Source organism: Dendrobates tinctorius, unplaced genomic scaffold, assembly GCF_039654945.1.
Source record: "Dendrobates tinctorius isolate UK_male_01 unplaced genomic scaffold, ASM3965494v1 ptg000114l, whole genome shotgun sequence".
Taxonomy (NCBI): Eukaryota; Metazoa; Chordata; class Amphibia; order Anura; family Dendrobatidae; genus Dendrobates; species Dendrobates tinctorius.
Genome location: NW_027361782.1, coordinates 23,543,053 through 23,548,901, shown reverse-complemented (window position 1 = coordinate 23,548,901; position 5,849 = coordinate 23,543,053). Strand labels below are relative to the sequence as shown.

Sequence of the window (5,849 nt, the reverse complement as noted above, 5' to 3'; positions counted from 1 at the left end):
TTCAGTAATAATGGCTCCCAGAACCCCTTCATTCAGAATGAATGCCCCCAGAGTTCCCCCTCAGGCATTAATGATGGTGCCTGACTTCCCTCATGTACAGTAATAATTGCCCGAGTCCCTCAAACAGTAAAATTGCCCAAGTTTGCTCTCATACAGTAATGTCCCTTGAATCCCCCACATACAGTAATGATGGTGCCTGGGTGGCTCCTCCCCACTTATTACCATGGGCTGCTTCACTGTGAATTCTACATCAACCTCCTGACTGACCCAACCATCCCTGCCCAGGTCATTTACATTGTTTAATCACAAAATTGAGTTCAATATAGAATCACTGCACAGGTGGAATATGCTCAAAGTGAACTTTTTTATTTATTTGACGGTGATGAAGCGACAGCTGACGTTTCGGCCTAACAACGGCCTTTATCAAATAGTCGCTGAAAACAAAAAAATATGTACAATAAGAATCATAAAGTGATCAAAAATATACAAAATATACACAATATATACAGAATAAGTATATCCAAAGGGCATTGGGGGTATACATTATGTTAATGCCATGGGATCATAGGACATGGAGACACTTTGAACAAGTGGAAGGGAATCAGATGGCGGCAGATATAAAGATAAAAAACATACAAGTTGTAATAATGAGCTCATACCCCTTTTAAAGTGGAGTCACCGGGTAAGTCTGATCACTGCTAGGCAATAATTCAAAGAGATGTGGATCATCCTATAGGTGAGGGTAAAAGGAGGTATGATTAGATAAGAAGCATATGTGGACTCCTAGTGGAGCATATCTGTTTAACTGCATTTGAAAAGAGCCAAAAATCACTATAGTGTGATATGGAAAGAGATTTAGTATAGTAGCTAAATAAATACTCGTGCAGCTGCTTGTCATATAAGAGATATATAGAGCAATTAAATCCATACCGATGTGGTCGGACGTGTTGCTTACAGAAGGTCAGGGCTTCTGAGGGTATGCCAAAGCTGTAATGGGCAGAGATAAAATCACAATAAGTATACAAAATCACAGGTAGTCAAGTGGTGTTCCCATTGGAAAGGTTACTTACGGTCATTGGTGGTGCAGTGGGGGATGCAGGCACCGCCGTGCCTCCGCAGTGAATGAGCCCCGTATTAAATGAATAAATAAATGTCCTAAGTGAAGAAATGTAAACACAAGACTGGTAATGTCAGAAAATGTGACCAAGTAAAGCAGCAATTGGTGAAAACGCACGTCGGGGCAGAGGGACGCCCGGGATATCCACGTGCACATCACTGGTAATGTATGCCCTATTATAACTGCATTATGTACATCTGAATTGTCAGTTACTATTATTCCATTCATCCACTTCATCGCAGCCACATATAAATGGTGAATACTTATTTCAATGTTATCTCCTGTTGACTATAACCCCTTAGTGATGGGGCCAATTTTTTACATTCTTACCAATGTCACTTTATGTGGTGATAACTCTGGAATGCTTCAACAAATCTCATTGATTTTGAGATTTTTTTTTTCGTGGCAAATAATAATATGATGATGGCAAATTTAGGTTGATATGTTTTGTGTTTGTTTAGAAAAAATATCAGAAACATGACAAAAATGTAAAAAAAATTCCAATTTTCAAACTTTGAATGATTATCCCTTTAATCCAGAGAGTCATTCTATAACAAAACATTAATTAATAACATTTCCCACATGTCTGCCTTACATCAGCACCATTTTTAAAACCCTAATTTATTTTGTTAGCCTTTTAGGAAGTTTAAAAATGTAGCAGTAATTTTTCATTTTTTCATGGAAATTTACAAAATGTATTTTTTTTGAGGGACCCATCAATGTTTGAAGTGACATTGGGGGTGCTATATATTGGAAAACCCCAAACGTGATACCATTTTAAAAACAGCAACCCTGACATTTGAAAACTTCTGTCAGGAAGTTTATTTCAGGTGATTTTCAGGAATTGATGCAAAGTGGTACAGCAGGAATGAAAATGTGTTTCTTTACCACCTAAATATCACTAACTTCTTTACTGACCACTATAGCCGGGAGACTCTAAGGGTACCGTTACACATAACGATGTCCCAGCGATCCCACCAACGATCTGACGTGGATGGGATCGCTGGGACATTGTTAGCTGATCGCTGGTGAGCTGTCACATACTTTAGACAACCCCTCCAGCGATCAGGACCAGTGAGCACGCTAGTTACCAACGTAAACATCAGGTTTCTAAGGGCCGTGGGGCCCTTAGAAACCCGATGTTTACCTAAGATACCAGCGTGCACTGCAGGCAGGGCGGGAGGTGGAGGCAGAGTGGCACACAGACCGGAGTAGCTCTGCTATCTGCTACTCCATCTCAGGATGATGCTATCCACCATGATAGTTAAATATGGCTCCTGTATTGACAGGGCCTGCAATTCCCCTATGCGTCTTGCGGTAGTAATTGCTACTGGGAACACGGTTTTTAGCGTTAAGTTTTTCAGTGTTAATAATAATACATTTTATAATAATAATAAATTTTATTTCTATAGCGCCGATATATTCCACAGCACTTTAAATTTCGGAGGGGATTTGTACAGACAGTAGACATTACAGCATAACAATAATCACATGGATTATAACAAATACCAAGAGGAATGAGGGCCCTGCTCGCAAGCTTACAATCTATGAGAGTTGTTGAAGACAGTGGTTCAAATGGTTCACTGGTCAGGCCCCTGAGAACTAGGTTCAAGTCCCAGGGGGGGATCTGGCTACGGAGTCTGGGGCGGATTCTAGACACTGAGGTCATGAATCGTTTGACCCATCGATAACTTGCCAGGTCCTGGCCGTAAAATGAGCTAAGGGATGAAACTTGCACCTTTAAAGTGCTAGGTGTGAGTCCCAGATCCAGCCCGTCCTGAAGGAATTCTAAGATTTGTGCAATATTAGGATGGAAGGGATCTGGAAAATTTGGGGAGCACCAAGATGAGAACTTCTTCCAGACCTTATCATAAATGGCATTAGTCACTGGTTTCCTACTCTTTTGTAGGGTTTGAATTACTTTTTCAGATAGGCCTCTAGCCTTTAGGATTCTGGCTTCAGTAGCCAGGCCGCCAGGTTCATTTTGGGCGGGTCTGGGTGCAGTAGAGGGCCTTGGCGAAGAAGATTGGCTCTCTGGGGCAGAAGTATTGGACCTTCCTGAGCCATGTTTCGTAGGGCTCCGTACCAGCTTCTCCCTGGCCACAAGAGAGCCACCAAGATTGTAGTGACTTGTTCTGCCCGTCTCTTCTGTAGTGTTCTCGCTATCATGTGAACCGGAGGGAAAGCGTAGGCTAGATTGAAGTGCCAAGGATGGGAGAAGGCATCTACTTTCCACGCTCCGACGGTGAGGCTGAGGGAGAAAAATGTGTCCACCTTCGTATTTTGACCACTGGCAAAGAGGTCCACCTCGGGATGTCCCCATCTTGAGACCAGAAACAAAAAGACTGTTTGGTCTAGGCTCCATTCCCCGGGATGAACATCCCTCCTGCTGAGGAAGTCTGCCTCCACGTTGTCCGACGCCCTTAGATGCACTGCCGATATGGACAGTAGATGTTTCTCTGCCCAAGAAAAGATTCTTGCAGCCACCAATTTTAGGTTGGAAAATTTTGTGCCTCCTTGGTGACGGATGTAGGACACTGTAGTCACATTGTCTGAGCAGACACGTATATGATGATTTTCGACAAGGGTCGATGCTGCCTTCAGGGCTTCCTCTACTGCTCTCAGTTCTCTCACATTTGAGGAGCTGGTTCTGACGTCTGGGGGCCATACCCCCTGGAAGTGTGATTTCTCTACTATAGCACCCCAGCCGCATCTGCAGAGATAGTTTTCAGGGGAAGCTGATCCCAGCTGACCCCCTGCTGGAGATTCTGGTGGTTCAGCCACCATCTGAGAGATGCCTTTAGATAACCAGGAAGAGGGGTTCTCTTGGTCAGTATATTCCGTTGTTTCCTTGAACACCAGAGTACATAGGACCGAAGGACCCAAGTATGGGCTTGGGCCTAGGAGACGGCTTGGATACATGCTGTAAGAGAACCTAGCATGGACATTGAGTCTCTCAGGGTTGGTGCTCTCTGGGCTCTGAACTTGGAGAGTCTCTGAACCAGGTCGAGTTGTCACTCCCTGGGTAGAAAAGATGTTCGCTTTCCTGAGTCCAGGATTATCCCCAAGAACTTTTTCCTTGTTGAGGGATGAAGGTCTGATTTCTCCAGGTTGGGGATCCAACCCAAGGATTGTAAAATTTCTAGAGATTTTCCTACATCCTGGTTCAGGCGAGATATGGATGGAGCTATTATTAGAAGGTCGTATAGGTATGGGACAATGCAGATCCCTTGCTGGCGAATGAAGATCATTGCCTCTGCCATCACCTTGGTAAATACACGAGGGGCTGATGACACTCCAAATGGTAGGATGTTGAAATGGTAGTGGTTGAAATGGAACCCCTGAGATACTGCAAACCTGGGGAATCTCCTGTGGTCTGGATGAATCGGGACGTGGTAGTAAGCGTCCCTCAGGTCTATTGTAGCCATCACCCAATCCTGTACTTCAACACTTGGTTTAAGGGCTTTAAGTTTATAATAACCCTGTTTCCCTGAGGGTTTTACGACTACGAAGAGGCGAGAGTAGTGGCCTCTGCTTACCTCCTGATGTGGGACTGGGGAGATCGCTCTTGCTTGCAGAAGTGTTTTTATGTCTGACAGCAAAGATCTCTGGAGGTGCGCCTGTAGAGAGATTATTCTCAGGCATTGAGGGGGAGGACTCTCGAATTCCAATCTCAGTCCGTCACGAATGGTGTGAAGAACTCATTGGTTTGAGGTTATGGACTGCCATTGATCTATGACATTCGAGCGTCGGCCCCTGACCGGAATACTGTCATTGTTTGTCCGTAGGGTTTTGCTGTTGCTGGGGTCCAGAATATTTCTGCCCTTACCTCGTTTTGGATAACTCCACCAGCCCGTTTTGCCCTTCCCTTTAAAATCTCTCTGGGAGGGCTAGTCACGGGGGGGACGAAAAAATCGATTCCTAGGTTTCCTTTGTTCTGGAGGCAACTTCTTCTTATCCATGGCTTTCTTCAGGATATCATCCAGAGCTGGGCCAAACACATAATTCCCCTGTAAGGGAATCGCACAGAGTTTTGTTTTTGATGTAAAGTCTCCTCCCCAAGACTTCAGCCACAGTGTTCTTCTGGCTGAGTTGGAGAGGACTGCAGACTTTGCTGCTACTCGTATGGATTCCGCAGAAGCATCAGCTAGGAACCCTGTTGCTTTTTGTAATAGTGGAAGAGAGTCAAGGTTTTCTTCCATGGAGGTTCCCTGAGTGAGGTGGTCTTCCAGTGTACACAGCCAGCGGAATAGGGACCTGGCAACACATGTAGAGGCTATATTGGCCTTTAGCAGGGTTGTGGATGCATCCCAGGATTTCCTGAGCAGGCTCTCTGCTTTCCGATCCATGGGATCCTTGAGCTGAGATGAATCTTTGGAAGAGCCGTTCTCTTAGTCACCCTGGACACCTGCACGTCCACTTTAGGGACTTCCCATAGGGAGCAATCTCCCTCTAAGAGAAACCGAGTCCTCAGGTCTGAGGGAACACTAAGTCCTTTCTCAGGGAGGGCCCATTCCTGCAAAACCAGGTTTCGGATGTTTTCGTGAATGGGAACCCCTTTTGGTCTTTGGGCTTTAGTCCCCAAACATTTCATTCTGAATAGAGCATTCAACTTCCACCTCCTCCAATCCCATGGTGCCCCTTACCATACTAACTAAATCCCCCATGTCCTCAGACAAGAAGTAGTATTTTTTGTTATCGGGTTTGGGGGCGGAAGTGGAACTCTCATTCT

General features: G+C 44.8%; 1 long non-coding RNA gene across 1 annotated transcript; it reads right to left on the bottom strand.

The window, feature by feature from the left end:
- Positions 1–436: 436 nt before the first annotated feature.
- LOC141101108 (uncharacterized) lies at positions 437–2,803 on the bottom strand. Its single transcript, XR_012234894.1, has 3 exons — positions 1,071–2,803; positions 931–987; positions 437–730 (listed from the first exon to the last, which is right to left on the bottom strand). It is a non-coding gene; the product is annotated as an uncharacterized lncRNA (long non-coding RNA).
- Between the last annotated feature and the right edge of the window lie 3,046 nt (positions 2,804–5,849).